At 37.0% G+C, this 24,975-nt stretch overlaps 1 protein-coding gene across 5 annotated transcripts in view; it reads right to left on the bottom strand.

The window, feature by feature from the left end:
• Window positions 1-24,975, bottom strand: part of SLC16A7 (solute carrier family 16 member 7) — a 255,680-nt gene that overhangs the window by 147,944 nt on the left and 82,761 nt on the right. The window contains exon 1 of one of the 5 annotated variants that reach the window (XM_081586800.1): window positions 4,262-4,392. The exons of the other annotated variants lie outside the window; for them this stretch is intronic. The gene's annotated coding sequence lies outside the window, so the exon portion shown is untranslated. Of the gene's footprint in view, window positions 1-4,261; window positions 4,393-24,975 lie in introns of those variants that run through there. 5 annotated transcript variants of the gene reach the window in all.

Here is a 24,975-nt window from a genome sequence, read left to right on the forward strand (position 1 = left end):
GCATTTTAAACAATTTCTGTGACACATTTCTTCCTTTGTCTTCCAATGTGCACACAAAAACAGCAGAATGGGAACTGCTTCTTTTACTAAGGGCAAACTGAGGTAGAAACAAAGATAACCTGTCTATTAATACTAAACCAGAAAAGACTATTAATAGATTTACAGTTGAGTGGTATGGCTTGGTCATAGTTTCTTCTTTAATACTCAAAAGGTGGGAGCTGACTATTCCTAACCATGGTCTCCATTTCTATATAAAGTAATGAGCAAAGAGGTTAGGGGTACTTGACTTGTACAGACCCATTTTGGAAATAGGAACAAAATTTTCTAAGTTGTTTGAAATCAGGAATTATTTTCTCATAATCTACATATTCTCTGAAAAAATAATGTATCAAGTCTATGCACTCAAGGAGTAATATTTGGATTAACCTATAGTATCTGGTGCTACACGAAGCTGAAATCTCTCTTAAATCCATGTAATCAAATTTATAATATAACACATATCCAAAGTGGGTACTACCTGTTAAGTTAATTAAGCAAGGACACCCACCATTAGACTGTAGAGGTCTAAGTGCTATGGAGGTCTATATAAACACACCAAAATCTAAGCCTGTGCTTCACAGTTATAAAATCAAAACACCAAAGACAACTCATTACAGACTGCCAACTAGGCTTTGAGCTGGAAGCAGGCAATAATTTCCTTACTTTGCTTCTGCTTTTTCTCTATAAAAGTTTCTCCCCAGGTACCTCTTGGTGGAGCCATCTTAACCACTTCCAGTTTGGTGCTAATTCCAATAGTTTTTTTTGCTAAAATTCCTAAGAATTTTGATATATCTCAGTTTATCTTTTAACTTTCCTATTGTATCTTCAGCTGAATCTCCTGAGCACCCCTATAATTCTAAAAGTACCAATGGAAAAAAAAAAAAAAAAGAAAGTGTTAGTCACTTATCATGTCCAACTCTTTGCAACCCCGTGGACCTGGTCAGGATCCTGCCCATGTAATTCTCTAGGCAAGAATACAGAAGTGGGTAGCCATTCACTTCTCTAGGGGATCTTCCTGACCCAGGGATCGAACACGAGTCTCCTACATTCCAAGCAGATTCTTTACCACCTGAGCCACCAAGGAAGCCCCAAAGTAACAATATCCTGCAATAAATTCCTTTATTGTACATGTATTTTGTCACCAAATATAAGAGATGCAAATAGTCTAAATATTCTGTAGGATAACTTAATCAGAAGAGGCCTGGAAAAAAATCTGTTCCATATATTAGCAAAAAGAGAATGATTAACCTCATATTTCAATAATGAAGATTTTCTAAATTAAACTTTTTCCTCTTTGTCTCTCAATATTAATGCTAGGGAAAATAAGTTCATTTGAGGAAAAAGGAAGTATTCATGTTTAACTTCTTGGAAATAACATAATTCTACATAGGTCTTAATTTAGAAATTATACAGTTTTGATCATTTTACCTCATGGCCTCATGAAGCTTGAGCTTCATTTATTTAAAAATTGCTTAATCAATTTTTAATAGAAAAAAATAAATTAAAACCTAAGGAAAACAAAATTCACACTCAGCATACCCTACACAATTGTTTCAAAGTAAGTGCTTTTGATTGAAATTTGTCAAGTAATTGTTTAAAAATTTAAATATATACTGATGTTGAAGCTGAAACTCCAATACTTTGGCCACCTGATGCAAAGAGCTGACTCATTTGAAAAGACCCTGATGCTGGGAAAGATTGAGGGCAGGAGGAGAAGGGACGACAGAGGATGAGATGGTTGGATGGCATCACTGACTCAATGGACATGAGTTTGGGTAAACTCCGAGAGTTGGTGATGGACAGGGAGGCCTGGCGTGCTGCAGTCCATGGGGTTGCAAAGAGTCGGACAAGACTGAGCAACTAAACTGAACTGAAACTGAAGATATAAAGTATGAACTTAGGGTAAATCTTTCTGAGTAACACTGATTTCTTCAAGTATGTCATTATTATCGTATATAAAGATCCTAGAACAGGAATGTTTGAGAGTTCAGGAGCTTCTAAGTTTGGTATATATACTTCCTATCTCAGAAAAAGGATATAGTGATACTCCACTGAGAAATTCACCAGCTTAAATATCTGGAAATTCTAAAGGATTTACTCAGGGAAATATTTTTTTCTGATGGAAAGATGAATCAAGTCACAAACATTCCCTTTGCCATTTCTGGATTACACAGTCTTTAGTTTCCATATCCATAAAATTAGACACCATCTGAAGTGTAGGTATGTTTCAGGAAATTATAACACAACTCCTCGCAAACTCTTCATGCAATTTTCTATTGTATATCTGACACTTGGATTTTCAACTGTAAAATGAGTTTCAAACTGATGAAAAATGCATGAATTTATTTCTAGAGTATTAAGTGAAAAAGTGGGGTGCAAGTAATTAATTGGTAAAGTAAAGGACATTTTAATATTCTCTAACGGTAAAAGTATCAGACTGTGCTCTCGTTTATTGCACTGTATGATTTGTAATGTGTTCTACCACAAGCTCACTTTGTATATAAAAGCGAGGAATTTGTTTCAGCTGGATTGCCGGTGGAAAGAGAATTGAGGAAATAAGTCACAAAGGTAATGTTAATAAGGGGCAGAAATTCAAGCTCTGATAGTACATTTTGTACCTGGATATAGCAGAGAACTTTCCAATTAGAGCCAACAAGTAGAAAGCTGATAACTCCAAAATGAGATTTATAGGGAGAGGTCAGCAGCCTATAATGAGAATTTGGAGCACATACATCCAACTGTAACACCTTTAGTATAAGTATAGCTTCTAATGGCAAAAGCTAATGGCTCCATGACAATAATAAATAATAGTGAGAGAATATTCTAGCCTCAGGCCTCAGATAGGGAACTCAGGTGGCATTATACGATTTTCACTAACACTAGCTGAAGGAGAATTCTAAAGAGGTAGTTTCATTCCCGAAGAGCATCAGCTACACTAGAATTTGGGAAATCACAATAGGTAAGGAACAATCTTTCAGCTGAATCCCATCCTTTCCTCAAAGGAATTTACATTTAGGTTTGTCCTCACAAGGAAGAAGGAAGGAAGGAAAGGACGGAGGGAGGGAGGGAGGAAGGGAATCACTCCTCATATTCCCATCCCTCATTGTATACCATTCAATAAAAATTTAAAAGGAAATAATACTTCAAAGCATTAGAATTCACTTTGTGTGTGTACCTACCAAGACACTCTTGAAGCACTCATAATGTGTACAGTGTATATTGGGATACCTGAAGTTGTGCCCTGCACAACCTACAAGGTCATTTACATGCAGCCCTGAAGTAACAGTTAAGAACATGCACTCAAGAGTTGGCAGATCTGGAATCAAGTGATCCTTACCCTGTGACTGTGGGCAAGTTAAAGAAACTGGCTAAGTTTAGTTTCCATATCCATGAAATGGAGATAATAACATGAACCACCACCAAAGGTTACTGGAACAATAAATGCAAATAAAACACACAGGACACTGCCTGGCAGATGTGAGTGAGCTATAACATTCATTCAATTTATTATCACCACAGAGCAACTTTTGTGGTGTCACAAAAGTATATGGAGTTGTGTGCTTGAATATGATTGAATATGAGGCCCCTGGAATTTTAGGCTTCAAACCCCATTGCTAAGCATTAATTAGCCATATTACTTGTATCTAACCTTTACCATGAAAACACATAAAATATGACATGTCTTTGTAATCTCATACTAACTGATAAGGTTAGTAGTCTGCTAGGGTCTAAGTATCTGTAACCTTAGTAACCACACTGCACAAACTGCACATCCCCAAGTGCCACACATTCTCCAGAGCCCAAGAATATAGAATAGAGCAGGGTAGGGTAGAATTGATAATAGCAAATATAAGCACAGTCATGTATTAACTAAGAAGACAGTCTAGTTTTATAAAAATAAAGTACAAGCAATCTGTAGATTTTTTTTTTTTTGAGCATTTGTACAAGGATCAGGAAACATACTTGTAAGTCTCATCATATCGACCCCAAGATTGACAGCAGAGTTATTATTCTTCAGTGTAGCCGAGGCCTAGAAGTCAGGTAGATTATTAACAGCAGGATGGATCCTTCACCTTTAGGTAACTTTCATACAAACCCTTGTCTCTTCCTAATGCCAGTGCCTATCAGCCCATTAATCACAGCAGCCTCTTCCCACATCTCTCTTCAAATCTTACTCCCCAAGTGTGTCTCAGCCCAAATTCCATCTGTATTTAGTTGCTACCTTTCAGTTGAATTCCATCACACTGCTGGCTGCTCCTCTTGCCATTTTACAAATGAAAAATAAATAGGCTGTTATTCCAGTAAAACTGCAGTGGTTCTTAACCTGGGTGGTTTTGTCTCCCGAGGATGTCTGGCAATATTTGGAGACTTATTTGGCTGTCACAGCTGGGAGGGTGCTACTGGCTTCCAGTGGACAGAGGCAGTGCCAGGACTGTGACAGTCATGGGAGGTGCCCAGAGCTCCAAATTTAAGGAGGCACTTACTCACTCTTAGGGTTATCCACACTCAAGATTAAAGTTCACATGACCTCGAGAGTGATTGCCTCCTTAAACACCATGGCCTACCTGCCTCCCTTGCCTCCCTCTAATCCCAGCCCTGGGTTGAGGCCAGAGCTGCCTCTAAACATCCCCCAAAAAGGAATTATCCAGTCCAAAATATCCATAATATTGAGACCAAGAAACCTAGATTAGTTTAAAGAATCTAAAGAAAATCAGGGTTGGAAATAGGATTCCCTCCCTTTTCCACTTTAAGTTACAAATTTAAATGCACACTCTGTTAAATCTAACATCTCTAATAGTGAAATAATACCAAATTCTACCATTTAGCTTCAATCTGTTTTATTCCCAGGGCTTCCCAGGTGGTGCTGGTGGTAAAGAATCTGCCTGCTGATGGTTGAGACATGGGTTCCATCCTTGGGTTGGGAAGATTCCTCTGGAGGAGGGCATGGCATCCCACTCTAGTATTCCTGCCCAGAGAATCCTCTGGACAGAGGAGCCTGGTGGGCTACAATCCATGGGGTCGCAAAGAGTTGGACACAACTGAGAAACAGCACGCATGCTCGAATTTTACTCCGATCCACATAAACTACAATGAAGGTAAATTAATTCAACCTTCTCCTTCCTGGCCTATGTACTTAGGCCTCAGTCTTCTCTCTGTTAGTGTATCTTTCACTCAACTCATTTACCTCTAAGGCTCAGATGCAAAGCCACCTTTCCATCAACATGCGACTCCTCCCTTCTCAGATGTTTCTCTCTCTTGTGTATCTTTCTTTGTACTTATATTACACTATAATCATTTATTTGTTTTTTTAATTCTCCCTATCCCTGACTCAATCTCCCCCAACCACCCACCCCCCCACCACACACACACATACACACATATAAACATGCAGAGAAACACATACACATACTCATTTAACCTTACGATCATGACTCAGATTTTCTTTATATATATATATATATATATCCACAAAAACCTCTATGTAGTAGAGTGCTTTGAGTAAAGTACTTAATGTATGTTTGAAATGAATTAGCAAGGAATTTATATACAATAATGTTAATAATACAGCATGAACCATAATATTTCCTGTTGATTATCTGAATCTTAATATAACTGCATTACTAGGCCTTGCTAAATCTGATACTAATTTTCTTCTCCTGGCAGATGTCACCATCTATTTATTTTTTTTGGTTGTGCTGGGTCTTCATTGCTGCACAGGCTTTTCTTTAGTTGTAGTGAGCGGGGGCTACTCTTCGATTTGGTGCGTTGGCTTCTCATTGCGGTGGTTTCTCCTATAGCAGAGCACAGACTCTAGGGCATGCTGGCATCAATATTTGCAATCAAAAGTTGTAGCACATGGGCTCAGTAGTTGCAGCTTGAGGGCTCCAGAGCACAGGCTCAATAGTCGTGGTGCATGGGCTTAGTTGTTTTGTAACACATGGGATCTTCCTGGATCACGGATCAGTGTCTCCTACACTGGCAGGCAGATTCTTTACCACTGAGCCACCAGGGAAGCCTCCGTCTCCATCTATTTCAGGTTTGGTTTCCCAGAATTCTTGAGGTTTATGTTCAGTAGATAACTGACTTGACATTTTGCTACAAACAAAAGCTCAGAATGGAATGTATTTTCTTCCCAAAGGCCTTTTCTAGCAGTAGAAGAGCTCATGTCTTTGCCTGAGCTATGAGCCTAAACTCAGGAAGAAAATAAATCCAATTCCTAATAACTGTTGAACAAATAGCTTTGTAGTATATCAAACTCTTCAGTAATCCAAACTGATGCAGCAGGAAAACACATTTCTATCAATCTCTACCTCACCCTCAACCTTAAAACTAATCTAAATTTAAAATTTCTAAGCTTGAATTTTAATCAAAAGTAAGCTGACTACCTAAGTAGTTAATACATAACTATAAATATCTCCTGTTTAAAAAGAATACAGTAAACATATAGTCAAGTCTTCCAGCTACTTGTCCTCGAAACAAATGTATTCTATTTTACGTTTTTAAGTATGTGACTTGACAAAAAGGAAACTGAAGGCCTTCCCCCATGGATACCAAGAAACCACTGACTTTAATCAATTAATCCTTTTATGAGAGAATTAGCTTAATGTTCAGCATATGGAAAGGTACAAGTCTAAATTTACAAGTTTATTATGAAACAGCTATTGTGAAAAAATTATTGAAGATTAAACACATGTATATTCCATCAACATAATAACTTTCAAAACTCGAGGTCACAAAGTCACTCTGTTAGGTTTTCTCATGGTGCTATCTGATTCTATGCTAGTAAGAATCATTTTCATTGTTTAGTCCATAGGCATCAACCGGGAGAAAGGAGCTGACTTATCTGGAGCACCCCAGTCTGAGCCGAGAAATCTCAATGTGTTTCACTCATTTCGTAACAATCTTGTTAAGAGAGGTTTCACCACTGGGTTTTTGCAGGTAAGGAAACAGTTCCAAAGAGGTTTGCAAGGTGCCAATCTTAATAACACTAGTAAACAGTGTTTCTGAAGTATGATCTTCCAACTATGTCAAAATACTGTTCAATATTACATTTTAATCTATGAAAGGCAGAAAATCTGCTCATAGTTTGAGTGTTTCACTAGTTAACCAATATATGCCACTTAATGTTGAGCACCAAGCAAGGACTATGAGCTTCCCTAAGAGGAAAGGTATCCCATCAAGGAGAGAGACCACCACAGGGAGCCATCATTCTGTTGGAGGATCAGTGGTGTATAAAAAGTGAACGGGGACTTTCCTAGTGGCTAAGCAGTGAAGAATCAGACTGCCAATGCAGGAGACCCAGATTCAATCCCTGATGTGGGTTAAAACACACACACACACACACACACACACACAGAAATGATATGTTTTATCCTCACTACTTAGTGGAGGAGATAGACATATAAGTAGACAATTATAGTCAAATGTGCTAAAAGCTACAACAGGGGTAGATTAAGTTCTTATGAAAGCAATACATGCTTTGTATGGGATTGGCATGATTTCATAGAGGAAATGAGAATTGAACTGAGTCATGAAAGATGCACAGTTCAGAGAAGATTTGAGAGGTCAATTCAGATTTACAAAGCAGAATGTTCAGAGGCATGATTCCTGATCTAGCTCATGATGGCCCTGATCACTGGATACATGGTCAGAAGGGGCAGGAATGGAGACTGAAAACATATGATGCTGGTGCTTGAGAGCAAAAGGAAAGCACAGAAAATTAAGGATAACAACAGTAAAGGGAGTTCAATATAGGTTTGGAAGCATGAGAAAAGGTATGATTAGATTTGTTTTTCAGTAAAATTCCTTTGATAGTTATATGGAGAATTACAAAACAGCATAGAGAAGAACTGCAGCGTAGTTTAAGAGGGAAATTGTAAATATATGTAAAGTAGCAGCATCAGGAATGGGAAAAAATGTTGGAATCAAGGATATAGCTCCAGTCTTAAAGGTTTGATAAAAATTGGTTGTACTAGATGGTAAGAAATGTCCCTAATGACGTTGGTGTTCCCAGTGTTGAAGATTGGATGGCTATTAAAGGGTCTGCAATCTCGGCAGAATGTGTAATCCATGGCGTCGCAAAGAGTTGGACACGACTGAGCGACTTTCACTTCACTTTCACCCTGAAATCTAAACAGTGGCCTACAAATTTTATGTACTTCTAAAGGAATGTATTTCTAATGAAATATTAAAAAAGAAAAATCAATGTTTTCATCGTTGAAGTTGTGACATAAAGCCATGCGAAATTCTTTCTGGCTAAAATCATCAATTGTGCATAAATATTCTTGGGTTCCAGGTTGATATATGCAGCACAGCAAGATCTAAGTGATCTGAGATCCATGTGGAAGTTCAAGATTGGCTTCCTTTCTAATGAGAGGAAAGTTTGATTTACAAGATAACTCAGCTGTGAAACTGAAGTATTAACATGAATTAATTTATACATTCTGCATGTAAAGGTGGAGAACTTTCAAGTACTCCTCTCCATGTTCTCCAGACTAGAAGAGAAACCAATATTAAATAATACTTGTAAGTGTTGTCTCTTGTGGGTACACATTGAACTCCCACATAGCATATATTCAGATGGAAAGTTTAAATATATTTAACTCAGTGGCAAAGGAATTAAAATTCTCCCAGTTACAATTTATATCCCTTTTGCTTTTATCAGACTTGCTTTCCCGGTTTCTCAGTCTAATCAAGTTGTCATCAGCTGTGAGCCTGAATCCAGAGGCAAAACTCTTGAGTTTAGGAGAATTCTCTAACACACTGAGAGCAATTTATTCATTTCTGTGACCACACTGGTTACTGGCAAGCAACCGGAAGAATCTGGAACTTGTATTCAGGAATCCTATGTTTGATTAACAGCTCTCTTTACTGTGTATCTGTTATGTGATCGTGAGTCACTGAAAATCCTTCAGTTGTATTCATCTGTAAAACGGAGAGGATTATCAACTGACCCACCTCACCGAATTAATGAGATGAATCAATGAAAAAATTGGGTGGATCAGTCATAAGACTATACAAATGAAATCATGGTTAGTTTTTATTTACCCTTGTGGCTCAGCTGGTAAAGAATCCACCTGAAATGTGGGAAACCTGGGTTCAATCCCTGGGTTGGGAAGATCCCCTGGAGAAAGGAAAGGCTACCCACTCCAGTATTCTGGCCTGGAGAATTCCATGGACTATATAGTCCATTGGGTCACAAAGAGTCGGACATGACTGAGAGACTTTCACACATCACATACTCATTTTTAAGTTACCAAGGGCCTAGAAATAGCCCAGAATATAACTGCATGTACTAATTTGTGGGGAATTAGGCTGAGTCCAGAACTTTACTTTTATGTCACGTGTTTATCTCTTAAAAAACAAACAAAACCACCAGAAAGAAAAAAAGTCAAAAACCAAAAACACCCTGTCATTTAAAAGGACAGAGAAAATGATTCCTTGAAATGTTTAAGGATTTCCTAGAATTATTTAGTCAAAGAATGATGCTTTCTTCTGTAAAATGTTTATGATTCTACTTCTATAATCTGTAATTACAGCTACTAACATATTCTGTTTTACCTCCTTTTTGCTCCTCCTATATAATACAGTGTTTCATATATAACAGATTGTCAACAAGTATATGACGGGACTTCTCTGGTGGTATAGTGGATAAGAATCTGTCTGCCAATGCAGGGGACACGGGTTCAATCTCTAGTCTGGGAGGATCCCACATGCTGTGGGGTAACTAAGCCCATGTGCCACAACTACTAGAGCCCACTCACTATAGGACACTTGAATCACAACTAATGAGCTCCTGTGCTGCAACTATTGAGCCTGGATGCTGCAACTACTGAAGCCCATGTGCCTAAAGCCTGTGCTCCACAAGAGAGGCCACAGCAAGGAGAAGCCTATGTACCAAAACAAAGAGTAGGCCCAGCTCACCTCAACTAGAGAAAGCCCACGCACAGTAACAAAGACCTAGTGCAGCCAAAAAATAAATAAATAAATGAAATAAGTATATGGTTAATTGCTATAGGAAAATGTTCAGATGTAAAATGCTACTTAATACAGCTCAGTCAATGTATTTTTTTTAAAATCTATCTTTTCAGGCACCAATTCTACTATTCAAGTATGCTTGCATTCGTGCTAAGTTGCTTCAGTCATGTCTGACTTTTTGCAACCCTATGGACTGTAGCCCACCAGGCTCCTCTGTCCATGGGATTCTCTAGGAAGAACACTGGAGTGGGTTGCCATGCCCTCCTCCAAGGGATCTTCTTGACCCAGGGATTGAACCCTTGTCCTTTTTGTCTCCAGCACTGGTAGGCAGGTTCTTTACCACTAGTGCCACCTGAGAAGCCCCACTATTCAATTATATTTTTATATAAAAAAAACAATATTAAACATGTTTTTCCAAACTGACAAATTGTTTCATTTCTATTTCACCAATCTATATTAGGCAAATTTGCTATTGCCTTTCTTTCTTTCAATCTGCTTCTCAATGCTGATGAAGGAATACACCTAGGTAGACCTGCTAGTTAGAGCATACGTAGGTACCACATGATCCTAACCCCAGGCCACAGCCAATTAGACCAGGGCTTACATCAAGTGGAGAGGAAAGAAGTAACTGATACTTATTGAGTAGCCACTATATCCAAGGCACTACTCTTGCTTTTTACTCTTCATATGCAGTCACTCATTTAACCCTCATCACAACTATGAGGTAGGGACTATTATCATCATTCTCATTTACTGATGAAGAAACTGTCACAGAGTCAAGAAGAAAGTTTCCTAGGATTACAAGGCTAGAAAGATTTGGAGCTGAGCTTCAAATCCAGCCAGTCTAGCTGCTTCTGCATGCAGAACCATTGATCTAACCATTGCAGCATATTCTCCTTAAATAGTATACTACCATATTACCATCTATAGGTGAGGTGAAGACAAGTTTATCTTCTGTCTCAAGAATCTGAAGTAATACAAGGGGAGACTGAGTCAGTTGGATGGTGCTGGACATTGGGTGTGAGGTAATTTCACACTGCAACAGAAAGGAAAATCAGAAGACTATGGGGAAGATCAGGCCTGCGCTACCATTCCAGCCAGACCTAATAGACTTCCTGAAATTAGCCTCCAAGAAAAATCCCCTGGATTTCCAATTACTGAGTTTATTACTTAATTTGTACAAGTCTCTGTCCTTTACAATATAAAAATCCCTCCATTGAAAGCAACTAAAAATTGTACATAAAAGAGGATATAAGTTTTATGTACATAAAAGTAGCTTTTTTTGGTACATAAAACTAGAAAGAAAGTAAAATATATCCAGTAAATGAAACTAACTGAAAGGAGAAACCAAGTGGTTAAGACTACTCTATTCAGGTTTCCTCTAGGGACATTTGATGAAATAGGTAGACTTGAGATTTCACAGCCTTTGGGTGTTTGCAATAGATCACACAACCCAAGGTCAGACAGAGATGGAAAGTCTAAAGGGTGATATGCCCTCCTGTGACCCAATAAAACTATCGTCATTGTACCAGAAATAAGTTTGCAAGCTTGCAGTGCTACACACACACACACACAACACAGCTGGCAACTGCAAAGGAACCAGTCTGCCTCTAAATTTGGCACTGGTGATAGGGAACAAAAAAATATCACCTGAGAATCCGTGACCAACAGTAATCCCTCACATGACTTTGCCCTCCAATTTCATACTACCAAGGTGGTTCAAACATCTAAAAACAGCTTATAGTGTTAGGTAATGCCCCTGACCCAGGAAAAAGGAAATACAAATTCTCTCAACTAGAAATCCAACTTAGTTAAAGTTTCAAATAATTCTCAAATGATGAAGATCCAAGTGACACTCATTTGCAAGGCATTATTAAGCAAAAACCAGAAGAAACTACAGATGTATAATCTGGTCCATAAATACATTAGATAGCTAAATTAAACATATAAATTGAGTACACTTTAAATAGGAAAGGATTAAAATATAAAGAGTAAGGGGCCATGAAGAACTGTATAAGAACTAAACATTAAAAAAATTTTTTTGCCAAAATATAACTTACTAAAACCTAACAAAAGCAAAGCAAAGCAAATGGATAAAAAAAATATAAAACTTCCAATAGTGGTTAGCTCTGGGAAGAGGAGGAGTAACAAGTGAATAATAATCAAAGAATGAGATCATGAAGATGCACACAGGTAAGTTTAGATTTTTGTTAATGTTCTAATTTTTGAATTGGTTGGTGGGTTTGTTAGTTTTCATTATATTAACATAATTAAACATAGCTATGAATGATGGGAGCATGTCACAACCTAAAGATTATGATTAGCCTTTAATTCAATTCTGAATACTTGAGGCCAAAATACAAACAATAAATCAGTAAATATTTTAAAAATAATTACAATAATTCACCACAATAAAGTAAAATTTTAAAATATCTCAAAATTCTACCAAATTAAAAAACTAATTAAAAATGCCTTAACCTGGTATCTATAACAACAAAAAACTAAACAAAAACCTATAACATCATACTTAATGCTAGCAGTTTGAGAGGTTAGATAGACTATGTGGTTTTAAAAAAGCAACGTACATAGTATCCTCAAGGAATAGTTCTTCTTTTAAAATATAACAAACTATACCAAATCCTTCATAAATTAAAAGCAAATAGAGGCCATGAAAGAAGACATGAATGAATAGAGATAAATCACTCTCATGAGTTAAAAGTTTCAATAGTATAAGTAGATGTGTGGATTCAATTGTAATGAAAAATCCCATTTTTTTTTTAACCTGAAAACCTGAGTATAAAATGTATTGAAAGATCAAAGGCCAAGAATAGCAAAGTTATTTCTGAAACAGAACCAGAGGAGTGGTATGTGCATGACTAAATATCAAGGCTCATTATAAAGCTGTGGTGACTGACAGTGAGAGGCACTAGTACCAGGGTAGATGAATTCATCAAGGAACACAACAGAAAGTCAGGAAACACACACACACTCACAAATTATTTTAATTTCAAAACTGGTATTATCAATCAGTAGGAAAATAAAAACTGTTGCTCTAGGCCAACTTGTCATCCATATGGGAAAATATGAGACTAAGTTTTCCCCTTACATCCTGAAGAAAAATGAACATAAGGTGAGCACAATCACCCTTCATGATAAAACAATGCCACAGCTGCGCTAGCCAATACAATAGTCAATTGCCACAAGAGGCTGTTTAAATTCAAATGTAAATTAATTGAAATTAAATTTTAAAATTTAGCTCCTCAGTCACACCATTCACATATCAGTTGCTCAGTTGTGACATGTAGTTAGTGGCTACCATATTGGACAGTGGCAGGTATAAAATATTTCCATCATTGCATACAAGTCTATTGCACAGAACCAAGAGACATTTACAATAGTATCTTTGACCTTGGGGCCAGGAAAGGATGTATTAAGCAAGGAATAACAAATTAAACGAACAAAAAAGAGGGTGAAAATAACTGATGAATTTAGCTATTAAAATTCAGCACCATTTATCAAAAGATGCTATATAGAAAATAAAAAAGAAAGCCTTAACTTGAAGGAAGGTATATATAATATTTATATACATATGCAATTTATCTATATGTATACATAAAGAATACATGAGGCATATAAAGACTCTTTCTAACCAACAAAAAGATAATCATATAGAAAAATGATTAAAAGATATGTCGGGTACTCCATTCTGTTTGATGACCAAAATAAATACAGTCTCATTTATTCTATCAATATATGAAATAGATTAGATTGAAATGTTTGACAAATTTCTGTGTTTTGTTTTAAATCAGCAAGAGTAGGAGGGGGGAAACATATTTTTCAGCCTATAAGGAAGATTACACTGGTTTGGACAGCATCACAGCAACATATAAGTAGGCTGATAATAATATTTGAACATGTAATTAAATAGATATTTCTAATGTTAGCTTATCCTTTATTAAAAGACAGTTCTCTACTTACTTAACAATTTATCTTTACCTTACTTGAGCACACACACTTGGGAGGCACATAGGACATTTATGCCAGTGTAGAATGTGGTGGTAACGAGGGAATTAATTTCATATTTGTTTCAATCCAAAGAGTCAGAGAACACAAGATGTGTGTGACCGGAGGGTGGAATGGAAAATGCAGATAAAGTCACAAACATGAAGAAATACTGAAAATACAACTGAAATGCAATTTCCTCAATGCAAAGACAAATTTCTATCTCTGAACTAACATGAGTAGGTATTTCTCTGTGCACCATCCACTTCCTGACCCTTGCCCAAATGGAGAGAATAAAAAAAAAAAAAAGAAAATCATACTTTCCTACCTTCTGTATAGAAAAAAGAAGTTTTCATATTCAAAAAAAACAAATTTACAAAACTTGTGTTTATGTACCTTAAACATCGAAACAACAAAACTGTACTCATACCACATACCCAAGTTGTCTAATTTGAACTAAGTCTTAGTTTTAACCAAATTGTAAGAGAAGCAATTAAGGAATTTTGGCCTTTTATTGTGGTATATTAAAAAACAACAAAAATACTAAACAACTTAAAAAAAGTTTAAACTAGCTATTAATTAGCATCACAATATATCAAACAGTAACGTGACAGTTTGATCATACACAGCCAAGGCAGTATGAGTACATGCCAATGATTCTAGAAGTTGACTCTGTTTGCCAGAAAGAAACAGTGCAGAACAGTCTGTGTGTACATTTCAAGAAACTATGATATGATTTCACCTCTCAAGGTCCTTGTAATCTAAGAACGAGAGAAAAACAATTAGCAGCTTGGCAATTCTGATACAACTAAATAGCATTAGACATCTGCAAAGAAAATGGGACATTCGAGTCAGATTAAATATTAGAGGACATATGAGTATTACTAGTCATAATTAGGAAGGGTTCATACCATGAATCAGGATTATGGCCCCATCGATAGAAATGCATGATGGGTGATAATCTTAAATCTAGGTAAGGTTGCAGCCACCACCATCATGATCCACTCTAGAGTAGCAGGGCTTCAGCTTCTGGGCCAAGGAAATTTATTTATTAGAAAATAAATGTATTTATCAGAAAGTTATTTATTAGAAAATAAATACAAATGTAAGTTGTTTTGCTAGTTGCTTTATAACCACAACAAACTAGTACAAAGAATGCCCTGTAAAAACAACACAATAAAGGTTCAAAGTTCAAGTTGTTCCCTTAGGCAAGGCTGTAGACTTCAGTCTCTGGTATTTGGAATTTAGGATGCAGTCCTTGTTTTTTGACAGATCTCTGACTGTGTGGCACAGTCCATGCTTTTAACCAGATTTGAACAGGAGAACAGCCACTTGGCCTGGGGAGAAACAGATAAAGTGTTTGATTTCATGGATTGTTTCAAGGATTCCTCTACCCAGAGAAGACTGTAAAGAACATGGTGGCATTCCAGTACTCACATAGGACCAAGATTCCAGAGATTTCTACAATCAGTATGTGAAGCCAAGCACAAAGCAGCCCTAAGAACAGAAGAACACGAGGTTGGGAGACCCAAGTTCATGAATACAGGCATGTAAGTCACATTGAAAGAAAACAGGTCTAGACTTGAGGAAGCTACAGTGGAAACCTATGGGTCAATCATGTGGACCCAGTCTTAAATGTTGTTGAAAACCACTGCTAAAACTTAATCCCTCCTTTAGTTTAATGGGGCACCCCATTCCAGCTTAGCCTCACTGCTTCCGGGGATCCTGGGCAGGGACTATTTAATTACATATTCTGCCTCTATTCAGATTGACCTGTAAAACCAAATTACACTTGGGTTGAGCTTGTAAATATAATCAGTGGGCCAACTGCATCGCTATGGAAAGTCAACGAAAGGCTGTAAACTCAGACACTGGTGTGAAGCACAAGTTTTTAAAGTAATAGTATGAATTATAATAAAATATTATAAATATTTCTCCCAGTTTGGAGGGGGTGAACTTTTGTACATAATTTTATGTTCTGATCAATAATCCAATTTGATTCCCTTCTGAGATATAATCTTATTGTATATTTTATTTTTCTTCCTCACAAAAGTTTACCTCCTACTTCCTCCACTGCTACACATGCCCTGATTCATTTTCGCTTGTGAATTTTTTCTCTTTCCCTTCAAAGAAGACACACATGTATAATTCAATACTGTTTTTATAGTAGTAAAATTACAGATATTGTTCTTTTTGCAAAACGGAGAACAGGAAGTGATCAGAAGGACCTTCATCATCAACTTCCCTAGCTAATGAAAATGCCAAGAAAAATGTTATAACTTCTTGAACATCGCATAGCAAAAATGGTTCTAAATCCACAGGTAAGGCACTCGGTTGATGTCTGCATCCTTAATATTAATTCCAATGCAGATCACATTGTACTGTCTTCATATGCAATTTTTTATAAACATATCTCTATAAATTCAGTAATTAGTTGGACCTTTTCAGAAGAAAGGGTTTTCATATGAAGCAGTAAATAATTTCCAAGTTGATGTGTTGTGCTTTGCATCTAGGGTCCCAACAATGAATCTATAATAACACTCAGAGTTCTTCATGTAGGCAAAACTTAGAATAAAGTGAATAATGAAATCGATCTCATGGGCAGGTTATCTATGGTTGCAAGAAATCAAAATTCACTCAATTTAGTTTAAGGAAAGGGCTTCCCAGGTGGCGCTAGTGGTAAAGAATTGCCTGCCAATGCAGGAGACATAAGAGACAGGAGTTCCATTTCTGGGTCAGGAAGATCCCCTGGAGAAGGGCATGGCAACCCACTCCTGTATTTTTGCCTGTTGAATCCCATGGACAGAGGAGCCTGGCAGGCGACAGTCCATAGGTTCACAAAGAGTTGGACACGACTGAAGCGACTTAGCATGAACACACGGACAGTTTTAGGAAAAGGGGAAGAAAAACAAAAACGGTATCAACATAGAACTCAACTATAGAGTTGTTAGGCAGCTGCCTTCTCTGTCTGTATAGAGCCCTGAACGGTTCAGATGCTGAGTATAAGCTAAGAGATAAAATGAGGACTCCCAGGTTAGAGTGTCTAGCCACAAATATTATCTCCATTATTTACGATCTTTGTGAACTTTGTGTGGGTGCCTAGTTGTTAAGTCATATCCGACTTTTCGCAACCTCATGGAATGTGGCCTTCTGGACTCCTCTGTCCATGGGAGTTTCCAGGCAAGAATACTGGAGCGGGCTACCATTCTCTTCTCCAGGGGATCTTCCTGATCCAGGGGTGGAACCCCTGGCTCCTGCATCTCCTGCGTTGGCAGGTAGATTCTTTACCACTGAGACAGATTAAGAATCTGCCTGCCAATGCAGGGGACACGGGTTCATCCATGGTCTGGCAAGATCCCACATGTCTTGGGGCAACTAAGCCCGGCGGCCACAACTACTGAAGCCCTAGTGCCCTAGAACCTGTGCTCTGCAATAAGAGAAGCCACTGTAATGAGAATCCCGCACACTGCAAGGAGAAAAAGCCCGAGCATAGCTACAAAGACCCAGCATAGCCAAAAATAAACAAATAAATAAAATTTAAAAAAAAGAAAAGCAGTAGCAGTACTATTCTTACAGTATTAGACAAGATACCACAGATAAAGTGCTTAGAATAGTGTCTGAAACAGTATGCATTCAGTAAATGAAAGTCATTATGATAACATAGTTGTAATTGCTTGTCCTGAGCATATGCTCCATCTCTCTCTGCCTGGCAGCTTCCTCTGTTTTCCCAGGCCAAACAGCCACTAGATCAGAGTTACCAACTTCTTGCAACTTCAGTGCCCATGATTTCTGATTTCCTCAGCCCACATCACATGATGTACACATGGTTATCCTCACTGGGTCTGCAGATTTCTTAGAATCTGTCAGCAGAGGTTAAAGACCTGCCTTTCTGATATGAATGTTTCCAATTCATGATTAATAAAATTCACAGGTGCTTTCCCTCTTAGGCAATATTGAAATAAACTTACTAACAAATGAAACTGGCTAAGAAAAATATGAGCTACTTGTAAGATGCTAAGTTCACTGTATGCCTGCACAGCTATCAACGGAAGCTACATAATCACTTTTAACAGATTCAGTAGGAATAACACATGGGGTGAAATAATGGGTTTAAATAACCTCTAAGTTCCTTTGAGTGCATGATTCAATTTACACAGACTGTAAAATTGCAAGTCTTCAATAAAAGTTTGCAATGTAAATTTGTGTGTGCTCAGTCACTTAATAATGCCCAACTCTTTGCAATCCCATGGACTGTAGCCTGCCAGGCTCCCCTGTCTGTGGGAGTCTCCAGGCAAGAATACTGGAGGGGTTGCCATTTCCTCCTCCAGAGGATCTTCTCGACCCAGGGATCGAACCCATGTCTCTTATGTCTCCCTCATTGACAGGCGGATTCTTTACCACTGAGCCACCTGGGAAGCCCACAATTTAAATTTGCCTTCATTAAAATCCTACTCATCTGAAAAGGAAGAAGGTTTACCTCACAAATCAGATTACGTAAAGGCTAAATATCCACTTCAATAGAAAGTATCTGGTAAAATCTTCAAGTTTAAGTAAGAAGTCACTCAAAGACTTTAAATGTTCATTTATATATACCTAACATGTAAAATATTTTAGAGTAGCTGAAAAGTTTAAAAAAGTTACAAAATAAAGTTTCCCAGAAAATTTTCTTTATAATCAGGTGTTGTAAATGGGAATATATAGGAACAGGTAAAAAAAATGTACACATCACAAAATTATATTGGAAAAAAATTCTACATAGAAAACACAGCCAATATCCAAGTAAAACAGTATTTCTATGTCAAAGACATCACTTTTTGCACCAAAATTTAATGGTAGGTAGGCGATTCCCACAAAACCAAGGAAAAAGTGAACTGTAGGGAGGAAGATGCAGAATGATGGTGTCAATGGTCAAAAGACATAACCTTTTCTCTTTGGAAGTTCTTGACCTTAATATGTGCATGTTATTAGAGATCACACACAATAAGAGTGTCATTACTGAACAATTAGTACTGTTAACTTCCATGCATTTTGGACTTGGAGGGGAAAATTCTACTTTAAAAGAATTAGCTTTTGCATGATCTTTATTTTCATTACCTTGAAGGGTATGGGAAATGTGGAAGGAAAGTCTACTGTGCTCATTAGCAGACTTCCAAACATTAGTCAACACTTAGGAAATTTGTTCTGGGCCTTGAATGCAGGTGACTTTTACTCATCTTTTAGCCCCATTATTTTTTTTTAATTTTATTTTTAATTGGAGGACAATTATTTTACAATATTGTGATGGTTTCTGCCATACACCAAAATGAGTCAGCCATAGGTATACAACGTCCCTTCCCTCTAAAACCTCCCTCCCATCCCCCTCCCTATTCCACCTCTCTATGTGGTCACAGAGCACTGGCTTTGGGTTCCCTGTGTCATAAAGCAAATTCCCACTGGCTATCTACTTTACATATGGTAATGCATATATTTCAATGCTATTCTCTGAAATCATCCCAGCTTCTCTCTCCCCAGCTGTGTTCAAAAGTCTGTTCTCTATGTCTGCATCTCCACTGCTGACCTGTAGATAGGTTCATCAGTACCATCTTTCTAGATTCTGTATATATATGTGTAAATATATGATATCTGTCTTTCCCTTTCTGACTTACTTCACTTTGTATAATAGGCTCTAGGTTCGTCCACCTCATTAGAACCAACTCAAATGCATTCTTTTTATAGCTGAGTAATATCCCATTGTGTATTAACCCCATTATTGAGTACAACTATATTTTTAATTTCATTGGTCTCAATCATGCTAGAAAGTATGGAATGAGCTTATACGGCAACACAACTAGCAAAAAAATACTAAGCATCTATATTTTTAAATCTATAATAACACAGAAATCTATATTGGTCAGCCATGTGGTTTAACAAATGCTTGAGTATGAGGTATAAACAACAGAGCTTTAGAATATGGTGAGAAAAATGATCTAGGGATGCTGAGTTGCCTGTTTAAGGAAATCTATGAAGTATAGCAGATAAGCATATACATTATATTGATAATTACACAACTTAGTGATATGGCCACAAGCTATAAATGCTATACAGCTGTAAAAGGAAAGATAATTTTGGGTTACAGATGTCAGGGAATGGTTCCAATATTTTTTTTCTTAATATTTCTGCAATACACAGTAAATATCTTTGCCTTCCACAAGGCAGAAAAAAAAAAACACATAAAACCCACACAATTACATAAAATGCGGTCAGTCAGTTAACAATAGTAAAATAAAGCTATATTTTAGTAATTAAGAACTTTTATCACAGGAGTTCAAAATTTTAGAATGCCTCTATGTATGATGTGGCAATTCACAGAAATAAGAGGACAGAATGTCAGTAAAATAAATGTTTTCCTAATGATTAAAAACCTCAAGGTTTAGGAAATCAAAGTTAGTCTATGAATAATAAACAAAATAACCGTAGTGACCTCACATGAGATGTGTTCATTTAGTTCTCTAATAATGAAGTTATATTTACATTATTTTGAGTAGATTAGGCCAGATCACGGGTCTCAAAAATTAACTCCCACATCATTTTGCTTTTATTAATATTATATCAACATAACAATTTTAGTAATCCATATGGCCCTGATGTTTTGCATTTTATTATGGAGAGAGACAGTGGCCACCTACTTTGATATGCATTGCAAAATATCTTAGAATATATTACATGTTTGAACTATGGAAATGAAATCCAAATTCAGTTACTCTCCAGGCACATGTAGGACTTTATAAATAATATTTTCAAAATTCTATTTTGTTTTAATGCAGAGGTCTTTCCTCCAGGCACTATTTCCTCAGTGGTGCTCCATTAAGTGAAATTTTGTTCAAAAATGGCATCTGTAATCAAGTTTGGAAAATTCGGAACTTAGGCATTACCCGAACAGACTGTAATTTGGAGTGTAATTTCTCCAAAGCCAAGTGGTGTTTTATGAGTACATTAATAATGATGAATGACGACTTCCCTGGTTGAGTAATGGGTAATAATCTACCTGCCAATGCAGGGGACATGAGTTCAACCCCTATTCTGGGAAGATTCCACATGCTAAGGAGTAAATAAGGCCACGTGCCACAACTACTGAGCCTGCACTCTAGAGCCTTCAAGCTGCAACTACCGAAGTCCACACGCCCTAGAACGTGTGCTCCACAACAAAAAGCCACCGCATTTAAAGGGTAGCCCCTGCTCACCACAACCAGAGAAAGCCCATGTGTAGCAACAAAGACCCGGTACAGCCAGAAAATTAAATAAATTAATTAAAAATAAATAAATAAATGATACCTATATATGTTGGGGCTTCCCTGGTAGCTCAGTAGGTGAAGATTCTGCTTGCAATGCAGGAGATCTGGGTTGCAACCAGATTCCTGGGTTGAGAAGATCCTCTGGAGAAGGAAATGACAACGCACTCCAGTATTCTTGCCTGGGAAGAGGAGCCTGGCAGGCTACAGTCCATGGGGTCGCAAGAGTTGGACACGATTTAGTGACTAAACCACCACCCCCACCTATATTTGTTAAAAAAACAATGATGGATGAGGATATAATTGAGTAAGAATAAATCATTTTGCCTTTATAAATCTTATGAGTATGCATTAATTTAGGTAATATATTCACATGATTAAAGATTTGTCAAAGAGAAAATAACACGCAGATTAGATCTTTTATTTCATTCTTTATGGAGAAATGGGTCTAACATTAATCCTAAAATTTTTTTAAAAAGTGATCTCATTCACACTACATATTAACTCAAAATACTATGCATTAGAAAAACATCTAGATTAATTATTTAATAAAGTTAGCCATCCACCTCGCCAAACAATATATTTATCCCACGTGCATGTTCAGTTGCTTCAGTCATGTCTAACTTTTTGAGATCTCATGAACTGTAGCCTGCCAAGCTCCTCTGTCCATGGGATTCTCCAGGCAAGAATACTAGAGTGGGTGGCCATTTCCTTCTCCTGGGGATCTTCCCCACCCAAGGATCAAACCCACATGTTTTACATATCTTGTATTGGCAGGCGGGTTCTTTACCACTAGTGCCACCTGGGAAGTCCATTTATGCCAAAACATATAACAAAATCTGCAAAGTCTTAATGATTTTAGGTAAATTCTCAGGCAGAATATGACTTTTAACTGGGTAATGATGCTAGAAAATATGCACATTATTTTTCACCTTTATTAAGAGTTGACTTGAGACAATTTGAATAACTAAATATTAATAATAGAAACAAGTAGTCTTACGATGATAAGATAATGTTTACACAATAAAAGTCTAATAAGATAACTTAAAAATCAACTCACAATATTTCCTTTTTTGTATTCATGAAAAAATATGTTGGAATTTTTTTCATTAAAAACCAAAATATCTATCAAAATTTAAAGTAAACTTAGGAAAAATGAAGAGCTTATCTATAGAGGACAAACACAAATTGGACATTTTTAGATGACCACCCAGAATATCTGTATTGCATGACAAATGATTCTTGCTGCTGTCTAATTTTTTCAGTTTTGTTTGAAGTAAATGATCAAACGGTTTGGTCAGAAGCAAACAGAGAATTCCCATAAAAAAGATGTTATTTAGGTATTATCAGAGTGCTTCCTACCTTCAGTAAATACTTTAATAAAGCGCTTCCAACTCTGTTCTATGACACTTAAAATGCTGTAGAATGAAATTCCTACTCTATGTATTGATAGCTAAAGGTTACAGCCCAGGGTGGTAAACCTACAAACCAGTTACTTTAGGCATCATGCTGTTGCATGTCCTTTATGGTTTTGTCAGTCTGGCTTCTGGCAACTTTTAGGGTCCCATGACTATTATCTGTAGTTTCCCCTTCCAGTAAAGCCAAAGAGCATTTCAGAGGGCAGTCACTAGGTGCTGGCCAGAGTCAACGCCAAGATCCAACAGAGTCAAGTCATGGAGCAGGAACCAGGCCAGGGTCCAAGATGAGGCAACATGCAAGTTCCAATAGGCACATCTTTCTAGACTCTCCAGCACTTTATAAAGCTCACAGATAAATCCACATGTTATGTGTTCAGAAAACATAAACTCCAGGAACATAAATGTCTTCATGTTGCTTAGGACACTGTTTCAGCAACATGCCAAAGATGGATTTCTGGAGTAATGGCAACAGCATCCATGACACTATGAGAACTGGAACAGCCACCAAAGATACAAATGCCTGGTCACTTTGCTGGTATTATTATTATTGGCACAACTGTGTGACTACATGGTGTACTAGTTTCACAGAGGCAACAAATGCAGCATCTGAATGTCTGCCAATCTTGGCACACACTTCTCTCCACATACCCATTTTCAATCCTATCAGGAAACTACTCTTACAAGAAAATGTGAAAAAAAAGAAAAAGGTAAAAGTCAGTGTCAAGTGAAGGAAAATAAAGTTTTTAGTAGTGATCACTGATATATTGGAAACAAAAATCAAGCTGTAAAATTAAAAAAATATATGAGGTTGTATGTGTTTTTATTTTCAGATTTCTAGGAATTTGAGAGAATTCCCAGGAATGTAGAAAGGGAATGTCTGTATAGGCAAATAATACACATTTTTTTAAAAAAACAAACTTCGATTCTCTATTGAAATAAAGTTAAAAAGTGAACTTAGAGATTATCATACTAAGTGAAGTAAGTAATAGAAAGACAAATACATGATATCACTTATATGTGGAATCTTAAAAAGTTATGTAAATGAAGTTACAAACAAAAACAGACTTACATACATAGAAAATAAATTTATGATTATCAAAGGAGAAAGGGGGGGATAAATTATGAGTTTGGGATTAATAAATATATACCACTATATATAAAATAGGTAAACAACAAGGACCTTCTGCATAGGACAGGGAATGATATTTAATATGTCATAATAACCTATAAAGGAATCTGAAAAAGTATATATATATACATATATGTATTCATATATATACATATAAAACTGAATCACTTTGCTATATAGCTGAAATTAACATAATACTGTAAGTCAACTATACTTCAATGTAAAAAAATCATGGCACTTCAACTACCTTATATTATCCTGATGCCTTTAAATAACATAAAGAGCATATCAGAACCATTTTCTTTGATACCATTAATTATTTGATTACAAAAGATGGATGGTCCATTTCAGGAGCCAAAATAGTCCTTGTAGAAAGTTTTCTCACCCCAATAAATTATTTTAGTTCAGTTCAGTTCATTTCAGCCGCTCAGTAGTGTCCAACTCTTTGCGACCCCATGAACCACACCATGCCGGGCCTCCCTGTCCATCACCAACTCCTGGAGTCCACCCAAACCCATGTCCATTGAGTCAGTGATGCCATCCAACCATCTCATCCTCTGTCATCCCCTTCTCCTGCCCTCAATCTTTCCCAGCATCAGGGTCTTTTCAAATGAGTCAGCTCTTCGCATCAGGTGGCCAAAGTATTGGAGTTTCAGCATCAACATCAGTCCTTCCAATGAACAACCAGGACTGATCTCCTTTAGGATGGACTGGTTGGATCTCCTTGCAGTCCAAGGGACTCTCAAGAGTCTTCTCCAACACCACAGTTCAAAAGCATCAATTCTTTGGTGCTCAGCTTTCTTTATAGTCCAACTCTCACATATATACATGACTACTGGAAAAACCATACCCTTGACTAGATGGACCTTTGTTGACAAAGTGATGTCTCTGCTTTTTAATATACTGTCTAGGTTGGCCATAACTTTCCTTCCAAGGAGTAAGCGTCTTTTAATTTCATTGCTGCAATCACCATCTGCAGTGATTTTGGAGCCCAAAAAAATAAAGTCAGCCACTATTTCCACTGTTTGCTCATCTATTTGCCATGAAGTGATGGGACCAGATGCATGATCTTAGTTTTCTGAATGTTGAGCTTTAAGCCAACTTTTTCACTCTCTTCTTTCACTTTCATCAAGAGGCCCTT

Source organism: Giraffa tippelskirchi, chromosome 4, assembly GCF_054371585.1.
Source record: "Giraffa tippelskirchi isolate mGirTip1 chromosome 4, T2T-mGirTip1v1.2.pri, whole genome shotgun sequence".
NCBI classification, from domain to species: domain Eukaryota; kingdom Metazoa; phylum Chordata; class Mammalia; order Artiodactyla; family Giraffidae; genus Giraffa; species Giraffa tippelskirchi.